General features: G+C 43.7%; 1 pseudogene; it reads left to right on the forward strand.

Annotated features, from left to right (window-relative positions):
- LOC117349759 overlaps window positions 1–18597 on the forward strand; it is a 61014-nt pseudogene extending 42417 nt beyond the window's left edge.
- Window positions 18598–24045: the final 5448 nt, after the last annotated feature.

Consider the following 24045-nt stretch of genomic DNA (forward strand, 5'->3'; position numbering starts at 1 on the left):
AGTGTTGTATACCCAGGGAGGGGAGGAAGAAGATGGGGAATTGGGGCCCCAGATAGCGGACATGGGGACAGGAGAGACTCTCAAAATTGGGGATACACTAAACGGGGTCCAAAAGTGACAGATGGGAGGCGTGTTAGGACAGTTTGGCTCAGTATTATCCTCTAAGCCAGGGTATACTCGTTTGGGAAAACATGAAATTGTTACTGCTTCAGGGAGAATTGTACGTCGCAGGCCCTACAGACTGCCAGAGAGTAGACGGGTGGAAGTGAAGCAACTGGTTCAAGAGATGTTGGACTTGGGGGTAATTGAGGAGTCCCATAGCCCATGGAATAGTCCCATTGTGCTAGTACCCAAGGCAGATGGAACCACAAGGTTCTGCATAGACTTTCGGGGGGTAAACGCCATATCAGAATTCGATGCATACCCCATGCCACGGATCGAAGATCTGCTGGATAAGCTAGGAAGAGCGCGTTATTTATCTACCCTAGACCTATGTAAAGGGTATTGGCAGATTCCTCTGTCCGAGGGGTCAAAGCAAAAGACAGCGTTTCAAACACCCCAGAGGGTCTTCCAATTCTGCCGCATGCCTTTCGGATTGCATGGCGCTGCTGCAATTGGTCAAAGAATTGTCAACAAGGTACTAGAGGGGCATGAAGAATACACCGCAGCTTATATGGATGATATTATTTTCACCCAAACCTGGGAGGAGCACTTGGAGGCGGTGGAGGCAGTCCTGATAGCCTTGGGTAGGGCAGGGCTCACTGTGAATCCCAAGAAGTGTTGGTTTGGGCAGTCCCAGGTAAAATACTTGGGGTACCAAGTGGGCCAAGGGCAGATTCGGCCATTGATGGATAAGGTAGGATGTATCAGGGACTATCCCCGTCCTGTAGACAAAAAACAGTTGAGGGGATTCTTGGGATTGGTAGGGTACTACCGAAGGTTTATACCCCGGTTTTCTGAACTGACGGCCCCCCTCACTGATATGCAGACCTGCAGGGAGGGGGATGGGATGTAAAGTGGGGAATGAATATAGAAATGGAAAGCCAGGGTTCCCAAGAGGGTGAATGGGAAATGTATAGTGACCCTGGGGAGAGTATGTGTGGGGAAGATATGGACCTGGGAGGGTATAGTGTGTGAGAGTCCCAGTTGGCTTCATAAGGAAAGTTTTCTGTTTCCCTTTTGAACCTAAGCCAGTGCATGACTGCAGGCAGAGCTGAGGCAGCCCTGCTTAATTAAGGGGAAAAGCGTGTGTGAAATAAATCCATATTCAGACTCCCTAGGAGCCGGAGATCACCAAGATAAGGGTCACTTAGGGTGGGCCTGGAGACCTCAAACTAAATGGGAGGCGTGGCCCGCACAGCCTGACAGGCAAGGCTGTGAAAGTTCCTTGGGAGTAGGGGGGGTTAGAGCAAGAAACAAAGTTTACCTTGTTGGAGGTTTGACAATGAAAAGAGCTGAGAGGTGAAGGGGCTGGCAGGAGCCGTGCTCAGCTGAAAGGCAAGAAGTTACTGTGAACTGGAGAGACTGATAAATCCCAGAGGGGATTTGAAACAGTGAGGGTACTGGACTACTGTAGAGTTTTGAGTTTTGAATGATGTTTTCTTTTGTAAAGATGGACTATCCAGTACCTAAGTTAAGTCCAATATGACTCACATGGACTGAACTATATGAGAGTACAGGAAGCGCCTAAGGAAGTCTAAGAAACCAAGTTTGGATGTTTTTTTTTCTTGTTTTTATTTGGGACACTAATAAACCTGATGCTGTTTTAAGAAATTGGGGATCCGGGTTTTTCCTGCACTTAACCACATAAAAGGCGTTACATAATTCTGGCTTGCGGTCCGAGTCAGGTTTTTCTATTCCCTTGGGGACTGGCCCAGCCACAATAGGTTAGACGAGGAAATGAAAAACATACTGCAGAATCCCGGGATGTCTAAGGTGACTATATATCCCGTTTTCAACGGGACAGTCCCATTATTGGACCAACCGTCCCGTTGTCCCGAGCCACCGCTTCGGGACAGCCAAAATGTCCCATTTTCAGAAGCTGTGCGCGGGGACAAGGGGATGGTTGGTCCATCGCCAAACCCCTGCAGTATTCTCTGTGCCGCCTAATCCTGCTGCTGCCGCCGATGCTCCTTCCCGGGCTGACTTCCGCATACAAACTGAACCCACGCTCTGGACTCTAATGTGCGCGGGCCGGTTTCCCTTCTCTTCCCTCCGAAACCGGAAGTTACGTCCCGGGGGGAAGGAGAAGAGAAGGGAAGCCAGCATGCACATGTAGAGCTTCGGAGCAGAAACATATCACTGTTTTTAGTCTCAGAGGGTTTTAGGTCAGATTTTTAAATCGGAGTTAATGAGTGAGTTAGTCTTTCTCCTCAAGTATAAGCTAAGCGAGACACAGAGGGAAGCTTACAACTTGCTTCGGGCCTTCCTCGCTGCTGGGTCTGACTCCTGACTACTTTCTGTTTCCGCAAAGGCAGGACCCGGCAACGAGGAAGGCCCGAAGCAAGTTGTAAGCTTCCCTCCATCGCTGACTTATGGAAGATAGGTCAGCGATGGAGGGAAACTTGTGACTGCCAATGGGAGGGATGGGAAGAGAAATGATGCTGTTGCACCCAAGGGGGGGAGGGGGGAATAGAAAACATGCTGCTGCTGCACCCAAGGGGGGAGGGGGGAAGAGAAAAGCTACTGCTGTTGCACCCAAGGGGGGGGGAGAGGGGAAGAGAAAAGCTGCTACTGCACCAAATTGGGGATAGGGGAAGAGAAGTGCTGCTGCTGCACTCAACTGAGAAGAGAGAGGGGAAAAGGAAGACCAGGGAAGGGAGAGGAGAGAAAAGAGATGCCAAGACCATGGGAGGGAGAAAAAGGAAATGAGCTTTCAGACCATGGAGGGGGGGTGGGGAGATTTCAGGGTATATGGGGGAGGGGGAGGAGACAGATGCCAGACCAGGAGGAAGGAAGGAGAGAAAGGAAAAAGAGATGCCAGATAATGGAGTGGGAGGGGGAGATGGAAGGAGAGGAGAGAGATCGGAAGGAGATAGAGATGCCAGATCATGGGGTGGAGTGGGAAGGAAGGAAGGAAAGGAGAAGAGAGATGCCAGAGCATAGGGGAGGGGGTGGAGACAAAGACTGGAAGGCAGTGATGGGGACATAGGAAGGAGGAACCAAGGACATTAAGGGGCACTAAGGACATAGGAAGGAGGCACTGAGGAGATAGGAAGGAAGGAGGGAGGGAATAGAAAGGGACAATTGTTGGGTCTGAGTGCAGAAAGAAAGAAATGAAAGAAAGGATGCACAGTCTGAAGGAAATGCAACAAGAGACTCATGAAATCATCAGACAGCAAAGGCAGGAAAAATGATTTTATTTTCAATTTAGTGATCAAAACGTGTCAGTTTTGAGAATTTATATCTGCTGTCTATATTTTGCACTATATTTGTCTATTTTTCTATAGTTACTGAGGTGACATTGCATATTTTAAAGTCATTTGCCTTGACAGACTTGCAGGTCTGTGTCTGTGTATGGCCGTGTGGTGGAGGATGGGCAGGGGAGGGCCTCAATGGCTGGGAGGGTGTAGATGGGCTGGAGTAAGTCTTAACAGAGATTTTGGCAGTTGGAACCCAAGCACAGTACCGGGTAAAGCTTTGGATTCTTGCCCAGAAATAGCTAAGAAGAAAAAAATAAAAAAAATAAAAAAATTTAAATTGAATCAGGTTGGGCAGACTGGATGGACCATTTGGGTCTTTATCTGCCGTCATTTACTATGTTACTATGTTACTATGACATCTTTGAAACCCCCCAACTATAAATGATAATTAACATTTTCTCTGCGTATAGTGTGCTTTGTAGTTTTTTTTTATTTTAAGGTTACCATTATGAATTAATATGAAGATATTATGTGTACATGAAAAATGAATGGAATAAATTGGGGGCGGGATTGGGGGGGCGGGGCTAGGGTGGGATTGGGGGTAGGGCTAGGGTGGGATTGGGGCGGGGCTAGGGCGGGATTGGGGGCGGGACTGAGAATTAATAGATGTCCACTTTTGATGAAAAAAATAAATGGTCACCTTAGGTATGTCTGACCATGAAAAAGTTAAACGTTACTCAGAAGTGTTACAACGCTATCTCGTGTTGAGCAGACAAAGGGATATGGAAAAAGAAAAGCTAAATGTGTATCTACAGGAACTGGTTGATACTTCAACAATCCCCTCTCTGTGGTTCAAGAAGTGTTAAACAGCATCAACATGCACTATAGGAAAAATGCCGAAGTCCTGCTTAACAAAGTGTCAAAAAACAAAAGTGTTGCATCCTGGAAGGGAAATGGTACGTTTGTATACCAAGGAAAACCTATCAGTGGTTCTAACCTGCTCGAACTCATTCGCAGTGTTACGCAGACCCATGCTCTTTCAGAGCAAAGAAGGCCCCTAAGCTGGGTGGAGTTCATGCAAGAAATCTGTACAGAGGTTCAAGGAGGGTTTGGATAGGTTCCTGGAGGAAAAGGGGATAGAGGGGTACAGATAGAACTTGAGGTAGGTTATAGAAGTGGTCAGAAACCACTTCACAGGTCACGGACCTGATGGGCCGCCGCGGGAGCAGACCGCCGGGCGGGATGGACTTCTGGTCTGGAGGCAACTTCTTATATTCTTATGTTCTTAAACCCTAGCTGAATTAAATATGCCTTCCTCGGTTGTGGGTAATGCAGCCAACAGAGATGTACTGTTACGCCTCAAGGAGAACCCAGCTATGAAGGTTCCTGAACTATATACGAAATCTGCCAAGACCAAAGAACTCCTGCCTCATAAAAGACGTAAATTATTACCCAGTTACCGGTGGCTGAGTGTATAAAAACAATCTTCAATAAAATAATGCTTTTTAAAAATGAAAATAAAAGACTGCAGACATTTTGATTTTAAGGTTTACTTTTTTTATTTAGAAGCAGCATGACATTCATGGTAGGAAATAGAACCCTGGGGAGTATGAAACGGGTTTTGAAAAGGTCTACACAAAACTTGTTTTTTATTTTTTTTTAATTTCAGTACCATTTCATCATTTTGCATTAAATCTTCAGAATACATTTCTAAAATATTTTCAAAAGGTTGCCCTTTACAGCGATGTTGTAAAAAAAAAAAAAAACCACAGTGAAAGCCACAGGCCTCAGACAGAGCCACAGGCCTCAGGGTGCTGTAACTGTTTGTTATGATATAATATGGCCTTACAGTGTTTATTGAAAAAGTTTATAATGCTGTTAAGAAAGAATAAACTATCCGGTGGTTGTCCGTAAGAATCAAAAAATTCTCCTGTCCCGTCCTCAGTCATATAGAGGGCCAACCAGTGTTCACCCGGTAGGTTGTGTGGGTGTGTGTTCACGACAATTCCCACGGGTTTCCTTGGTATTTCTAATCCTGTTAACCAGTCACTGGGCAGTACATCTAAAAAAGATTCTGCAATACAGGAGTCCTTCTTTAAAACACAGAAGATCTCTATGGTGTTCATGTTCAAGAATGGTCAAAAAGAACATTCCTTCTATGATTAACTTCTATCACGTTGTCGAAAACCCCATACACAATCATGTTCACAGTGTGAGGTAAAGCTCTGGCAAAACGTATTTCAGTCCGCAGGTTACCGGTTTTGATCAGCGAGTAGTGGTCATTGCACTCCTGGTCCTGCGATAGGTCAAAGGCTAGCAACATATAACCTTTGTAAAACTCCTGACGATCAACCAGGAGGACGTTGTCTTTCAGGTGTTTACCAGTCACTTGAATAAGTTGCATATATTCTCTCACACAATTTCCATTTTCAAAGTCGGGTTGTAGAGGTTTTCCGGGTACTTGTTCACCATCTACATACATAGCTGCAAAATTAATATCGTAATGTTTAAAATTGAAAGGGTTTTTAGAATAATTACCACTGAAAGCGTCATTATCCACAAAGCCCAACACGATGAGCTTTGGTAACTGCCCCAAAAAGAGATTTTCCTGATTAGTCACATGGGCGCCAGCCGGTATGCTAAACACCTTCAACCCCACACCGTCTATCGCATACTTGGCATTAGCTTTCGGTAGAGCTTCAGCATGTCCCAAACGCACTCCAGGGGCCACTTTAACTCTCTTTACAAAGAGGGCTGCGTTTAGGATAAGGAGTTTATAATTTTGGTCAGCATCACCACTCATTAAACAGAAAGAGTTTTTGTTACGAGACAGTTTTATTTTAAGATCTACGCCATTGATGAGTAGCTTTTCTTGAAAAAATAGATCGCTGTGTAAATGTCTCAACAGTTCCACCTTGTGGCTAGATGCTGTAAAGTGAGCCCTTTCGGTAAAACCCACATTACATACACCTATATCTCTAACGTCGTGATGTTCGGCTGTATCCTTATAAAACAGGCCGCTTGTGAACTGTGATTTGAGGGCTCCTTCACCGTAATTGAGGATCAGCTCTATGAGGGCTCTGTAGGGGTAGCAGTTATTACTCTGACTAATCAGCTGGTCTCCCAGGGTAACATCCAATTTGCTAAAAATAGACACAATCAGGTAGTTTACCAGGGCTACTTTGGCGGCTGCATCAATGTCTGAACCATCTTCTTTCACAATTTTACAGGTCAGATGCAGGAGCGTGTTGTTTCAATCAATGTAGTCTTCACCGTGCCCCGCTATGTAGAAGTCCAAAGATGCTGTTTCCGATAAATCTAATAATGGTGATATTTCCACATAAATGCTTTTTTCGATACTGGTTTGGGTCGGGGATAGCTCAAACAGATCTAGTTCTGATTTAACGCATTCTTCAGAGCCATTGTGTACAAAAGCCATGGTTTTTTTTAGAATATATTACGTTTCATAGAACGGGCCCTTCCCTGGATAGCTTCTGCGATTTGTTACCTTGGGGTTTCTTTCTTTTAAAAGATTTTGGAGGTCCTTGCAGAATCTCTTGAGGATGGGTCCTCTTTCTTTTAACAGCACGTCTAACCACAGCCAGTCCTGACTCCGCCTGCTCTGCGGAATGGTTTATTTTATTTAGAACGGTAGTTGCGACATGGCCCATGACATCTTTAGATAAGTTTTTTGCGGTTCCTTTCACATGTGGTTTAATAATTTCAAAACCCCTTCTCAATAGCAGTATTGCTTTTCTAAAGAGACTACGAAATACGCCACCTACACCAGCACCGTACATGACAAGGGCCCCATGATATCCTGAAAGTCCATAACCGGTTTGTGCTGTGTAATAATTTTTGTTTGCTTTGGGGGTTTCCGTAATCTTTAGACACCAACATTTTAAAACACAACAGTCTTCCTGAGTCGCAGGTGAAGCTCAAGGATCACCTTCCCATAACGAAATGAGATGTTCCTGTTCTGATCCGTCTGCATTTCAAATGTGATGGTGTCGATGTGCTGTTTGTTCACAGGTACATAGTGCAGTTTATCATACGTAAGGGTGATAAACTTATCCGCTGACCCTAGAGCTGGAACACAGCGCAACAGTTGTACAAAATGGTCATCTACTAACTTGTGCTCTACAATATCGGTGTACACATAGTGGGTATTAAAGCCGGCCTTGATATTTGCTGGGAAATGAGAATACCTTGTATTAACATTAGCCTTTACCCCCAAAATGGTTGCCAAATCACCCCCTGCAGAAAAAACAGACTTATCCTCTGATTTTACATGAATTCTTCACGTATTGGGGTCATATTTGATTCTCGGCGGTCTTTCAGACTCATAGACGCTTCTAATGTCATGATTTATGGTTTCCAATAACCTCCCCATGGTCGCATAATATCCTCTCTGGATTGTAAATTGGTGTACATTTCCTTCTCCAGAGGTGACAACGTACTTTATGTCTTCCTTAATATTTTCCAAAATATGTGGGTATTGTATTTCCACCAGCCCCACTTCCCACGGCCCCTGTAAGTCCAAAGGCCTCGCTATTTGTATGGTAAAATTAGAGCTGGTATTATGGGGAAACATAGCTGCAGAAGCATTGCTAGGCAATGTGATATAAAAGCCACCGTCATTCTTTTTTTTTCTCTTTCTCTCTCTGTGCTGCTTCAAAAGACAAAATCAGATGTCTTGAATCTTTGAGGCCTTCACCCAACTGTTAAATTTATCAGGCCACCCTTCCATTTCACGAGACAAATTTTGTTGTAACCCCTCCCCCCCCTTTTACCTTTAGAACCTTTTCGATACGGTATATTCTGTCATGTAGAGGCTTGACTTTTAGTAATTCTTCAGGATAAAAAGAACCTTGTATAGCTTCGCTATCGTAATTCTGTATCTTGTATGTTGTTCGCTGACCCCTGTTTAAAACATCTTTTATTATAAATATCTCATCCGTCCATGTTTGCTCGTAACCTTTCTCAAATTTTCCTTTAACTTTTGATAGCCTCACATGGTCTCCTTTCTTTAAGAGATCCTTAGTGGGATCAGTGGCGTATGTGGCACCCGGGGCCCATCATTTTTTGACCCCTATGTAAAAAAATATTTTTGTAATGACCATGAAACGGAATAAATGGTCAGAATAGAAACAGGCAGTAAAAATTTTCTTTTATTGAACCTCATATATGTAACCATTATTCCAAACATAACATAACATAAATTATGTCTGAATTGTCATGACATCAGAAGTACATATGGAGTAGTTGCAGGTGATGCTTGGGACAGTTCTGATTGTGTTAGTTCAGTTTTATGTGTTTTTTGAATAGAAGGGTTTTTATTTCTTTTTGAAGATTTTGTAGTCTGTGGTCGAGGTCAATAGGTTATAGAGTTGGGGGTCGAGTGTTGCAGCTCGAATGGCTAGGAGGTTGTCGAACAGTTTTTTTCTTTTGACGTTTTTGGTTGGAGGGTGTGTGAATGGTGCGTGAGTTCTCCTATGTCTGGTTGAGGTGGATTGAATTATTTAGCTGAAGAAATTAGTTACACCCTCATTCCACACATTAATTCTCTTCCATTTTTGTTCCCATTATAAAAAGCACTGATAAGTTCCCAGAAAAAAAATACATTAAAATAAGAAGTGAAAACAAAGGCCCCTACAGATGAGAACATAACATAAGAATAGCCTAACTGGGTCAGACCAATGGTCCATCATGCCCAGGGCCCATTTTCATGGTAGCCAATCCAGGTCACTAATACCTGGTCAAAACCCAAAGAGTAGCAACATTCCATGCTACCGATCCAGGGCAAGCAGACACATATCCCATATCTTAATAACAGATTATGGACTTTTACTCCAGGAATTAGTCCTAATCTTTCTTAAAACCAGCTACACTATCTGCTTTTACCATAACTTCTGGCCACTTCATTTTTAAGTTTAGATCTTTCCTTCCAAACAGAGACCTTGCTAGATGTCAAATACAGCACAAGGTAACTTCACACGGATTTAGCTGTGCAGGAAATGCGAATCTCCTCATACACCCACCATATAGTGCAAAAATGTGCAAAGGTCTGTTTTTTTCTTACGATCACTACATAGCCTAATGCCACACAAGCAGCGCTGTTACAAACATATTCTGAAGGTCAATGCTAAGGTTAACAAAGTTTCCTTCCTTGGACCAGAAGGAGATACTGACAAACCACTGGAAGAGATTCCAAAACAACACCCAAAGACCCACTCAATGTGTGAACCAGTTGAGTGGAGTGGACTAACTGGGGGGTGGAAATGGGCCCGTAGTTTGCTCAGCAGAATTTCCCAGACCACCTCTTCCTCTCAACACATTGACACGCTGCCACCACCACCACTAGGAACACCTTACCGGGTAGACCAGCAATGCTATAAACTTTATAAAACACATTATTATATTTTCTTATAAAGCACATATTTTAACTGAACTCTTTGACATCCTCAGCCTTGTCATTCACAAAAATAGAAGGTAGAAAAGTTCCCATTTCCTGATGTCTCATGTCCCCAGCCTATACAATATTTTTCTTCTGCAGACCCTTCAAAAGTCTGACCAAATCCTGGTTTCACTTGCATTATAAATTACTGAGAATGCCATCTCTCCCCAATCCCAGGTCCTAAAATCTAAGACAGTAGCACAAACTAGTGCTGCCCAATTCAAAAAAAAATATATATATATTTTTGATTCGATTCAGCCTATTGAATTGGTTTATCGATTCGATTTTCCTGCCCAATTGGGTGTTTTTTCAAACATCCTGGTGGGTTTATTTTATAGCTTTTTCACCCCCCTTTGGCTTCTCCTAACCACACTGGCGCTGTGGTGTAAATAAAATAAAGAAACAAAAAGGACTTTTCCTCTCTCTGTTAAATCCTAGCTCACGTTTGTGGTCTAACACCAGCTCTGGCAGGATACACATTTCAAATCTGACATATTGTAATCACAAAACAGAAAATAAAATTAGTTTTTCTACCTTTTGTTGTCTGGTTATTTTTCAAATCTTGTTGGTCCAAGGCTCTGGTTGTCTTCTGATAACTTGCTTGCAAGGGTCTCCTTCTTTCTTCTTTCTCCGTGCTAACTATCCATCTGCCATCTCTGTCCTCCCCTTCCGTTTCCCTCCCCTCCCCCAGATGTCTAGCATCTTTCCTTTTTTTTGTCTCCCTCCACAGATCCACCTTTTCTTAATTACCTTTTCATCCAGCAGATCTCCCGCCTTCCCCACCACCCCAGGGTCCACCATCTCTCCCTTTCTTTTCCCAACTACTCTCCTAACCAGTACTCTATCAATACCATCCCTTGTGTCCAACTTCTCTCCCTTTCTGTTCCTTCCCTCCCTAAAACCCATGGTCCATCATCTCTCTCCCTCTCCTCTATTTTCAGACCCATTATTTCTTCCCACCCAAAGTCCGGCATATGCTCGTCTCTTTGAATCCCTCCCCTTTCCCTCCGTGTACTTCTACACCAGGGCCCCCCCTCCCCTGAAGGCCTCTCCCCCCCCCTTGAAGGCCTGTCCCCCCCCCTTGAAGGCCCGCCTGTCCCCCCGAAGGCCTGCATCCCCCCGAAGGCCTGCCTGCCTGTTCCCCTTGAAGGCCTGCCCTCCCTCTTGAAGGCCTGCATGCCTGTCCCCCTTGAAGGCCTGTCCCCCCCAAAGGCCTTCACCCCCCCTGAAGACCTGTCCCCCCCTTGAAGGCCTGCCTGCCTGTACCCCCGAAGGCCTGCACCCCCCTTGAAGGCCATTCTCCCCTTGAGGCCTGCCTGCCTATCCCCCTTGAAGGCCTGTCTCCCCCGAAGGCCTGCACCCCTCCGAAGGCCTGCACCCCCCTTGAAGGCCTGTCCCCCCCCTTGAAGGCCTGCCTGCTTGTCCCCTTTGAAGGCCTGTCCCCCCAAAGGCCTGCACCCCTCTTTGAAGGCCTGTCCCCCCCGAAGGCCTGTCTCCTCCCCCCACAAGGCCTGCCTGCCCTCCCCACCCTGAAGGCCTGCTGCCCCCTCCAAAGGACCACTCGCCCCCACCACCACCACGACCACGAAGGACTGCTCATCCCCCCTGACCTCCCCGTACCATTTACCTGGGGAAACAGCCTGCACAAGATCGCGATGCCAGCGATCTTTGCCTGCTTCGGCTGTTTCCTCTGCCGCGGTTCCGCCCCTCCTCTGACATCAGAGGAGGGGTGGGACTGCGGCGGAGGAAACAGCCAAAGCAGACAAAGATCGCTGTCATCACGATCTTGTGCAGGCTGTTTCCAGACGCGACACCCAGCGCAGGGGGGGAGCCGGACCTGGAGCACCTCCTCAGGGCTTGCACCCTGGGCGGACTGCCCCCCCTTAGTACGCCACTGAGTGGGATCACGTTTGATGTTACTGCCATAGACTGTTTTCCAAATCTGCAAAGAGTTTGAGGGTGTCACATCTACAGGTCTCACCTGTATCGTTCTGTGAAAAGTATAATTATACCTTTGCACTATAGCCTGTAGGACGTCTTGATAAGTAAAGGTATTATGGGCTGAAAATACCTCCACATTTTGGATTTTACAGTCCTGTTAAATCTTTCCACTACAGCTGCTTTAACATCATTATGAGTCACAAAATGGCTAACACCTTTTTGTTTTAATAAATTCTTCAGAAACTTATTTAAAAATTATTTACCCTTGTCTGTTTGAAGTTTTTTAGGTGTACGCCCTAAATTAAATATTGTTTCAAAGGCTTTGGTAACTTCGTGACCGGTTTTTGTTTTTAAACTCACAACCCATGCATATTTTGACAGGATATCTATTACCGTTAAGATGTATTTGTAACCGTTGTTATAACGGGCAAAGGCTGACATGTCGAATAAGTCACTTTGCCACTGGCTATCAACTTCTGACACCATTGTTTTATTTCTTTTAAAATGGATTCTAGCTGGTCTGTGTAAATTGTATGCGTTTTGACCGGTGACCCAGTTCACTACGTCTTTTCTCCGGACTGTAATATTGTTCTTTTTAGCCGCTTGAAGTAGAGGGTTAATGCCTCCATAGCTTCCTGCCGCATATGGATCATTATAAATTTGCTTCAATAAAGATTCTTTCATGTTCCATTCAGCTCTGTCAACATAGCTCTAAATAAAAAAATAGGTCTTAAAACTGCCTTTTAACAGACCCCTGTTAGGTGACAGTTGGTTTTTTTTTCAGATTTTTAAAGACAACACCAGGGGGCCGGGACATGTTCAAACATGTTTAAGCACATCTCCCCCTCTCCCCCCTTGGCTTTATCAGTGGGCTGCAAGGGGCTTATCAGCTGTTACCATGACAATAGGGGAGCTGTCCATTAACCATTAAGTCAGAAATCCTACTGAAAGTGTGTTAAAAACAGAAAAGAAAAAAAAATGCAGCCTTTTCTAAGTTGTTTCTGCACCGGTCTGGTTTTAAAAAACAGGAAAGATTTTGTGAATGTCTTTTGTTTTGTGATCTGCTCTATCCATGAGCTCTTAAAACCAGTCTTTTAATTAAAAAACTGTTAAAATAAAGATACTTCTTTTTCTGGCTACATCATTTCCAGGGTTTTGACTAAGTCTGTTTCTGGTAAAATCATCAGATTATGCATTTCCATCTCATCAGAAATGCTCATTTCTGGCTCTTCATTTACCCTGTTTCCGCCTATGTGGTCAGAAAAGCGCATTTCCAGCACTTCATTTACCCTATTTCCACCAACGTCATCAGAATGTACATTTCCGGTAGGGCAGGCACTCCCATTTCCGGTGATGTTATCAGAAAGCGTATTTCCAGGGTCAAACACGCCCCCTATTTCCGGTTATGTCATCAGAAAGTGTATTTCCGGTGGCATGGGGGTGGGGCATGGGGAGGGGCCACCACCATTCATTCCTATGGATGGGGCAGGGCATGGGCAGAGAGTGGGAGGGGAATGGGAGGGAGGGGGCATGGGGGGGTGGGGCCTGGGCAGGGGTATGGGAAAAGTGAGCATGGTATGGGCGGGGTATAAGTGGGGCGTGGAGTGGGTGGGGCATGGGCGGGGTTTTGGTAAAAATGGGTGGGTTTTGGACAGAGAGTGGGCAGGGCTTAACCCGGAAGTGAATGCCGATTGATCGATCCTTATCTCTGACAGCTGTCAATCATTTTGACATGAGGTGTACCCATTATACTACTAACCAGCTTTATACTAATCTTAAAGCTGTTAACTTTTATGGTCTGGGGAGACCAAATCCAACATGTTTCACCTTTAAAGCTTTATCAAGGATCCTCCCAGAGCTGTCCCATGCCGTTAAACTCACAAGACTTGTGTAAATCTTGCGAGCTTGATCGCATTGGACGGCTCTAGGAGGATCCTTGTTAAAGCTTTAATGGTGAAACATGTTGGATCTAGTTTCCCCAGACCATAAAAGTTAACAGCTTTAAGATTAGTATAAAGCTGGTTCTATAGCAGATTTTTGAAAGTTGTAAATTGAAATACGAGAGGAAATGCAATTCTAGGCTTAGTTCTAAATGGACTTAGAGGATCGGCACAAGGTATAGAAATAGAAGGGACTCTGGGAAACAGTGATCACAACATAATCCACTTCAGCCTAGACACAGGAACAAATAATTGATCCAGAACGACGGCCACGGCATTGAAGTTCCGAAAAGGGAACTATGAAGGGATGAGAATCATGGTGAGGAAAAAGATTAGGAAGAGGATAAGCACTGTAAATACGCTAGAGCAGGGGTAGTGAACTCCAGTCCTCGAGAGCCTTTCGGGTTTTCAGGATTTCCCCAATCAATATGCATGAGATCTTTTTGCATGCACTGCTTTCAATGCATATTCATTGGGGAAATCCTGAAAACCTGACTGGAATATGGCTCTCGAGGACCGGAGTTCCCTACCTCCGCGCTAGAGCAAGCATGGTCCCTTTATAAGGACTCAGACACAGAGGCGCAAAATTTATATTTACTGCGTATCAACAAGGGTTCCAAGAGGAAGAAGAACAATGAACCTGCATGGCTCACTGTAGTGGTGAAGGAAGCGATCAGAAACAAGAAGACTTTATTTAAGGAATGGAAAAAGACAAAAACAGAAGATAACTGGAAAAAGCAATTCCATAACAACATCAAAGCAATTCCATATTTTAAGCCATTCTTTCGATATATTAAGGGGAAACGGCCCACGAAGGAAGCAATGGGGGTGTTAGATGACCATGGAATAAAGGGAGTACTAAAAGAGGACAAAGCCATCGCCAACAAACTGAACACATTTTATGCGTCTGTATTTACCGAAGAGGATATATCCAAAATACCAGAAGTCAACAGGCTATACACAGGAAATGAAGACGGGAAACTGACAGGGTCGATGATTAGTCTAGAAGAGGTATACAGACAGATTGATAGGCTTAAGAAGGATAAATCTCCGGGACCGGGCGGCATCCATTCGAGGGTAATCAAGGAACTGATTGCCCTCGGGTGAATTACCAAAACACCACTATGCATCATTGAACTTAGTTACCCTATTCAGTCCACCATGAAGATACTGGGTGTAACTCTGGATCAATGCCTAACCATGAAAGACCAGGTTGACCCCTTAATCAGAAAGGGTTTTTTCACTCTCTGGAAACTTAGATCCATTAAATCATATTTCGACATGTCAACATTAAAAACCCTGGTTCAATCCCTTGTACTAAGTCAACTTGACTACTGTAACATTGCCTATTTAGCAATTTCCCAAAAGAATATGCGACGTTTACAATTAATGCAAAATGTAGCGGTCAGACTAATCTTCGGGTTAAAGAAATTTGATCACGTGACACCCTACTACCGGCAGTTGCATTGGCTACCGATGGAAGCATGTGTAAAGTTTAAGTTCACCTGCCTCTGCTTTAAAGTACTATATGGACTAGCCCTTAAATACATAATTGACCTTTTCTCCTTCTCAGCCAACAGACACAAGAGAAGCTCACATTCAAACTTCGTTTCCCCCCAGTTATAGGTTGTAAACTGAAAAAACACCATGAACACCTTCTCTCATATCAAGCAGCATTATGAACAATTGCTTTTGCCCACTACTTATGAGGAATTCAAGAAGCGTCTAAAAATATACCTGTTACTGAAGTATCTAGACAACTGACCCGTACATCTCTTTCTCCTCAATAATGGTTTTCTTGACCTATTAACCATTTTCTTCCACCTCTCTTAAGTTCAATCAATTTGTACCTTCGTTTAATCTTTTGTAAACCGCATTGAACTTCACGGTACTGCGGTATATAAACTGTTATTATTATTATTATTATAGCTGAACTGCTCCAACTAATAGCAAATCTGTCAATCAAATCAGGAAAGATTCCAGAAGACTATAAAGTGGCGAATGTTACACTGATCTTCAAGAAAGTTTCGAAGGGAGATCCGTGAAACTACAGACTGGTGAGTCTGACTTCGGTACCGGAAAAGATGGTAGAGGTGCTGATAAAGGACCGCATCATCGATCACCTTGAGGGACACAAACTGATGAGGACCAACCAGCACAGCTTCAGCAAAGGATGATCTTGCTTGAGAAACTTACTGCACTTCTTCGAAGGAGTAAATGGGCAGATAGACAAGGGTGACCAGGTCGACATTGTCTATCTAGATTTTCAGAAGGTGTTTGACAAGGTTCCGCATGAACGTCTACTTTGAAAAATTGCGAATCATGAAATCAAAGGTGATATACTCGCATGGATTAAAAATTGGTTGGTGGATAGGAAACAAAGAGTTGGGGTGAATGGGCAATACTCGGACTGGAAAAGCATCACGAGTGGAGTGCCTCAGGGTTCGGTGCTCGGGCCTGGGCTCTTCAACATATTTATAAATGATCTAGAAAGTGGTATGACGAGTGAGGTGATTAAATTTGCGGACGATACGAAGTTATTCAGAGTAGTGAGGACACAGAAGAATTGCTAAGACCTACAAAGAGACATAAATACACTTGAGGAATGGGCTGCAAAATGGCAAATGAGGTTCAATGTGGATAAGTGCAAGGTGATGCATGTCGGTAACAAAAATCATAAGCACGAATACAGGATGTCCGGTGCTATACTCAGAGAGAACCCCCAAGAAAGAGACTTGGGAGTACTTGTAGACAAGTCAATGAAACCGTTCACGCAATGAGTGGCGGCGGTGAAAAGAGCAAACAATGCTAGGAATGATTAAGAAGGGGATCACGAACAGATCTGAAAAGGTTATCATGCCGTTATACTGGGCCATGGTACACCCCCACCTGGAATACTGCATCCAACACTGGTCGCCATACATGAAAATGGACATAGTACTACTTGAAAGGGTCCAGAGGAGAGCGACAAAAATGGTTAAGGGACTGGGGGAATTGCCGTACAATGAGAGGCTAGAGAAACTGGGTCTCTTCTCCCTTGAAAAGAAAAGACTGAGAGGGGATATGATCGAAACATTCAAGATATTGAAGGGAATTGACTTAGTAGAGACAGAGCGATTGTTCACCCTCTCCAAGATGAAGAGAACGAGAGGGCACTTGCTAACGTTTGAAGGGAAAAGATTCCATACAAACGAAAGGAAATTCTTCTTCACCCAGAGAGTGGTAGAGATCTGGAATGCTCTCCTGGAGGCTGTTATACAGGAAAACATCCTTCAGGGATTCAAGACAAGGTTGGATAAGTTCCTACTGGAACAGAACATACGCAAGTAAGGCTAGACTCAAACAGGGCACTGGTCTTTGACCTAATGGCCGTTGCGTGAGCGGACTGCTGGGCATGATAGATCACTGGTCTGACCCAGCAGCAGCAAATCTTATGTTCTTTTATTCTTAAATATTAAAAATGCATAAATTATGCTTAAAATATTAACTTATAAATAATGCTCAAATAAAGTTTATAGAAATTAAAACAACATTGAAATCTAAGATTATTGAACAATGATGATTGAGCACATAAGGAGTGCTGCTATGAAAGTATTAGAGCAGTGAGTGTTGCTGCTGAGGTCATTGTGTGTGATTTGTGAGACCGTATTGAAATCAATATAACCTTTTGCTGTGACTTGGGTAAAGTGAAGATTTTCTACATTGTATGGACTGTTCCCAAGTATAAGTGAATATAAGTGAGCCTATATCAGGGTGAAAACTATAATAGTTAACATACTCTATCTTCCACAGATGCAGAGAACTGTGTGAAGTGCCCTGAAGATCAATGGCCAAGTGAGAAGAAGGATCAGTGTCTCCCCAGAGTCATAGAGTTCCTGTCCTATGATGATCTTTTGGGAGCAGCTATGGCTTCCATTGCTGTTCTCTTCTCCATCATCACAGCTACAATACTTGGAATCTTTATTAAATATCGAGACACTCCTGTGGTGAAGGCCAATAACCGGGATCTCAGCTACATCCTCCTCACCTCTCTCATTCTATCTTTCTTATGTCCCATGTTATTTATTGGCCGTACTGGAAGAGTGAACTGTCTGCTCCGACAAGTGTCTTTTGGGATTATTTTTGGAACTGCAATTTCTTCAGTGCTGGCAAAGACCATCACAGTTCTCCTTGCCTTCAAAGCTACCAAGCCAAACAGCAAGCTAAGCAAATGGGTTGGGACAAGAGTCTCCAACTATGTAGTCCTTCTCTGCTCCTCAGGTGAAATTGTTATATGCACTGCATGGCTGCTTATCTCTCCTCCATTCCAAGATTATGATACACAGTCTGAAAAAGGGAAGATGATTCTATAGTGTAACGAGGGGTCCACTATTGCATTTTATAGTGTGATTGGGTATGTTGGTTTTTTGGCTCTTCTAAGTTTTATTGTGGCTTTCCTAGCAAGGAAGTTGCCTGACAGTTTTAATGAGGCACAGCTTATCACTTTCAGCATGCTGGTGTTCTGCAGTGTCTGGGTTTCCTTCATCCAGCCTACCTGAGCACCAAAGGCAAATACATGGTGGCTGTGGAAATATTTGCCATCCTGGCTTCCAGTGCTGGACTGTTGGGTTGTATTTTTTTACCAAAGTGCTATATTATTTTGTTAAGGCCTGACCTGAACACAAAGGGTCATTTAACTGGGAAAATTTTTTCTAAGAAACCTAAATGATGATCCATAATTTCTCTTCCTATTAATGTCGAAGGTGATTAAATGGTTTGTTTGACCTTTTTCTTCATGCCACTTCTACACAGATGAGAATTCAATGTCAGAGTTGTTGAAAGTAGTTGAGTTTACCAATCTGGTGCCATTATGATTTCTTCCATGATGGATAAAGCTCTCTGTTAGAAGAAAATTGGAATAAGACAGAATATTCAGTGATGCAAACATATTGTCTCAGATTCCCTAAATAGTGCCAGTTTTTTATGCACCTGTAGGGTGCCTAAGCTCAGTGAAAAACACCTCTGGGCTGTATAATCATTCCCAAGTGCTATATTATTCTGCTGAGGCCTGACCTGAACATAAAGGACCATTTAATTGGGAAAATATTTCTGAAAAAGATGTGGAGGGGCATTTTCCAACAAAATATCCAAGTAACAATTGAGACTCCCTGCTCATCAGTGGCATGTAGTCAGGGCCTTCAAGGAAAGATTTGCCCCACCCCATAAAGGCCCTGAGGGCACTGCTCTGAATTTAATTAGCTGAGCAGGCAACAGGCAGAAGCTGCTCAGCCAATCAAATTCAGATAAGTACTGTTTGGGCCTTCAGGAGGTTTGGAGAATCCTCAGCCCAAGAGCCCTGCTTTCTGTTGTTGTTGTTGTTGTTGCTGTTTCTTTGAAGCAGTTCGACTGGTTGAGCAGGCTGCCTTCTAGTGCTGCCCGATTCAGGGAAAAAAAATTTGATTCGATTTTTCAATTTGATTAAATTTTTCTGCCCAATTGCGTGTTTTTTTAACATCCTGGTAGGTTTATTTTATAGCCTCTTCACCCCTTTTATAGCCTCTTCACCCCTTTTACCTTCTTCTAGCCACAATAAACAAACAAAAAAAGACTTTTCCTCTCTTTGTTAAATCCTAGCTCACGTTTGCGGTCTAACACCAGTAGGATATACTTTTCAAATATGACATATTGTAATCACAAAACAGAAAATAAAATTTTTTCTACCATTTGTTGTCTGGTTATTATTCAAATCTTGTTAGTCCCAGGCTCTGGTTGTCTTCAGATAACTTGCTTGCCATGGTCTCCTTCTTTCTCCGTGCTAACCATCAATCTCTGTACTCCCCTTCCGTTTCCTTTCCCTCCCCTGGAAGTCTGGCATCTTTCCTTTTTTTCATCTCCATCCACAGATCCACCTTTTCTCAACTACCCTTTTATCCAGCATCTCTCCCTCCTTCCCCACCACCCCAGGATCCACCATCTCTCCCTTTCTGTTCTTTTCATCCCTAAATCCCATTGTCCACCATCTCTCTCCCTCTCCTCTGTTTTTAGACCCATTATTTTTCCCCCCCAAAGTCCGGCATATGCACGTCTCTTTGACCCCCCTTTTCTCTCTCCCTCCATGTACTTCTATACCAGAGCCCCCACCCCTGAAGGTTTGTAATGCCCTGAAGGCCTGCTCCCCGAAGGCCTACACCCCACCCCTGAAGGCCTGCCTGCACCTCCATGAAAGCTTGCACCCCACCCCTGAAGGCCTGCCTGTCCCCCCAGAAGGCCTGTACCAACCCCCCCGAAGGACTTCACCCCCCCCCCCCCCCAATGGCCTACGTGTTCCCCCTGGCCTCCCGGCATCAATTTACCTAATTTCAGCAGCCTGTACAGGATCACTGGTGCTAGCGATTTTTGCAAACTGCCATAGGTCTTCGGAGCTGTTTCCTCTGCCGCGATCCTGCCTCTGACCTCAGAGGAGGGGTGGGACTGTGGCAGAGAGCAAACAGCTCTGAAGACCTATGGCAGTTTGCAAAAATCGCTAGCACCAGTGATCCCATGCAGGCTGCTGAAATTAGGTAAATTGATGCCGGGAGTCCAGGGGGGAAGCTGGACACCAGCGGGAGGCCAGCAGGGAAGCCGGACACCAGCACTTCCCAACTGACCCTCCCCACTCGTCTTAAGATCGGAAGAAAAATCTCTCTTCGTTAAAATTAATTTATTCAAGGAGGGATATGATCTTTTCTGTTACAGCCCCTCAAATTTGGAACTCGCTTCCATTCAACATAAGAGAAGAAAAATTACTCAATAAGTTCAAAAGTCTCCTAAAAAGTCTCAATACGAACTGCAAACGGAGATAGTAGAAGGAGTCGATTTCTGGGATCACTGGACAACAACCAGCACATCCATTCTAGATAAAATTGCCCCTAAACGTAATAGCAAATGCAATGTAAATAAATATAACAAATGGTTTGACACCGAACTCCTAAAAACAAAATAACTAGCTAAACGACTAGAAAGTACTTGGAAAAAAATAGGAGAATTGGCAGATCGCAACAAATGGAGAGCCAACATAAAAACCTACAAACAACTAATAAAAGACAAACGTAAAGCATTCTACTCTACTAAAATCAACTTATCTTGCAATGGTTCACAAGGAATCAATACAAAAGAGCTGTTCAACCTGATCACAAATCTATTTGACACCACTCGTTATACCATGCCCGTGCACAACTCTAATGTACCCTCTGCAAATGACCTAGCGCTGCATTTTGATTCAAAAATTAAAAACCTAAGAAACAACTGTTTAACAAACGTCCCCAGAGACCACCAAATAGCTAACGCTCAAGAAAATGAAATACCAGCAGAAATGATCTGGAGTTCCTTTCAAGACTTAGAATGGAATAACTACACCAAACTATACAACAAATACTCTAAATCTTATTGCGTCCTGGACTCATGCCCCCCAGAAATTATGAAAGCGGTGCCATTAGAATTTAAATTATCATTGCTACACTACTTAGCCCATAACCTAAAAAATGGGAAGTTCCTCACTAACAACGTTCACATAATAATAACCCCAATCCTAAAAAATAGAAAGGAACCATCAGCGCTAGTTACCAACTACAGACCTATAGCATCCATCCCACTTATTGTAAAAATCATGGAGGGATTGGTTCACACCCAACTGATGGAATATCTCAACCAGTTCTCTCTCCTCCATGAAACTCAATCCGGTTTTAGACCTTTATTCAGTATGGAGACAGTGTTCACGGCTATCTTGGACAATCTGCGCCTATTGTTTAGCAGGGGCCACAATGCCCTGATTATGCAATTCGATATAAGCTCTGCTTTCAATCTGATAGACCATGGGAAATTGCTTCAATGCCTGGATGCCATTGGCATCAGGGATGAGGTGTTGAACTGGTTTCGTGGCTTCCTAACATCTCATCCTATCAGGTACGTTTCAACTACGATCTCTCCGATACCTGGATGCCACAAGGGTCACCGCTATCCCCACTACTTTTCAATGTCTACATGTCCTCATTGGGCATGCAGTTAACCCAGCTAGGGATAAAACTATTCAGTTACGCAGATGACTTTACGATCATCATCTCATTTGCTAACTCTATCTCGGAAACCATTCCCAAGGCAACAGAAGCAATAAATGTGATGGAACAATGGATGACAGACTTCATGCTTAAACTTAATTCAGAAAAAACGAAATTCTTTCATTGCTTCCCCTCACCCGCGTGACACCAAAACCCCACTGTGCATCAACGATCTTAGTTACCCTATTCAGTCCACCATGAAGATACTGGGTGTAACTCTGGATCAATGCCTAACCAAGAAAGACTAGGTGGACTCCTTAATTAGAAAGGGTTTTTTCACTCTCTGGAAACTGAGATCCGTTAAGTCATATTTTGATACGTCAGCATTCAGAATCCTGGTACAATCCCTCGTACTAAGTCAACTTGACTACTGCAACATCGCCTATTTAGCAATTTCCCAAAAGAATATGCGACGTCTGCAACTAGTGCAAAATGCAGCGGTCAGACTTATCTTCGGGTTAAAGAAATTTGATCACGTGACACCTTACTACCGGCAGTTGCATTGGCTACCGACAGAAGCACGCGTAAAGTTTAAGTTCGCCTGCCTCTGCTTCAAAGCACTATATGGTCTAGCCCCTAAATACATAACAGACCTTTTCACCTTCTTCACCAACAAACACAAGAGAAGCTCACATCTGAACTTCATTTCCCCCCCCAGTCAGAGGTTGCAAACTAAAAAAACACCACGAACACCTTCTCTCACATCAAGCAGCATTATGGGGAAAAGACCTAAAACAATTGCTTTCACCCACTATGTACGAGGAATTCAGGAAGTGCCTAAAAACATACCTATTCCTGAAGTACCTAGACAACTGACCCGTACACCACTCTCATGAACGGTTTTCTTCACCTATTACTCACTCTCTTTTCTCTTAAGTTCACTTATTTTGTACCTCTTGTAATCTTTTGTAAACCGCAGAGAACTTCACGGTATTGCGGTATATAAGCTGTTATTATTATTATTAAAAAGTTGGCTGTTCAAGGATTCATTCAACTGATTCACTCAAAATTTTACACCTTCATATTGGACAAGGAACACTGTCAAGTAAAAATTAAGCGGGTAATGTTCCCCAACCTCTTGTCTCATTTATCCATCCCTTTTTTTATTTGTTTTGGAATTGTATTTAAGCCATTTTTTTTCTGCCTCCCTTTTCAAATGTATTAGTCTTTATAACTAGTTTTTATTGTCCTGTTTGAAGGATTTTTTTATTTTAACTTATGTTTTAGCTAATGTAAATCACACTGGATTTGGATTTTGCGATTATATCAAATAAGAACATAAGAATTGCCATTGCTATGTCAGACCAGTGGTCCATCATGCCCAGCAGTCTTCTCACGCGGCAGCCCTCTGGTCAAAGACCAGCACCCTAACCAAGATTAGCCCTACCAGCGCCCATTCTTGTTCAGCAGGAACTTGTCTAACTTTGTCTTGAATCCCTGGAGCATATTTTCCCCTATATCAGCCTCCGGAAGAGCATGCCAGCTTTCTACCACTCTGGATGAAGAAGAATTTCCTTACGTTTGTACAGAATCTATCCCCTTTCAACTTTAGAGAGTGCCCTCTCGTTCTCCCTACCTTGGAGAGGGTGAACAACATCTTGTCCTTATCCCCTTCAGTACCTTGAATGTTTCGATCATGTCCCTTTCAATCTCCTCTGTTCGAGGGAGAAGAGGCCCAGTTTCTCTAATCTTTCACTGTACGGCAGCTCCTCCAACCCCTTAACCATCTTAGTCGCTCTTTTCTGGACCCTTTCGAGTAGTACCGTGTGTAAGGGTATATTCTTTATAAGCTTATTTTGCTATGAAGAAAATCATACAAAAAACATTGTCTCTTTTTGTTATCTGTAACTATGACTACTAGCTGTGGAATTTCCCACCCCCCTCCCTGTTTCCATGAGAAATTAAACTATCTTTTCCTCATAAGCTACACCCATTATTAGCTTGTGACTGGGCATGTACAAAGGGGGGGGACTATAAATATGTGATGTTGGTCTGAATAAACACTTCATCTTTCTTTGGCTATCTGTCTCCGGATGCATCTGTAGTCAGGACAGCAGAACGAGGCTAATACTAATTGGGACCTGTTCGTTTCACTGTGTCCTTCTTCATGTACTGTGACCAGTGCTGGACGCAGTACTCCAGGTGAGGGCGCACCATGGCCCGGAACAGCGGAATGATAACCTTCTCTGATATGTTCGTGATCCCCTTCTTTATCATTCCTAGCATTCTGTTTGCCCTTTTTGCTGCCGCCGCACATTGCATGGACGGCTTCA

This window comes from Geotrypetes seraphini, chromosome 16, assembly GCF_902459505.1.
Source record: "Geotrypetes seraphini chromosome 16, aGeoSer1.1, whole genome shotgun sequence".
NCBI classification, from domain to species: Eukaryota; Metazoa; Chordata; class Amphibia; order Gymnophiona; family Dermophiidae; genus Geotrypetes; species Geotrypetes seraphini.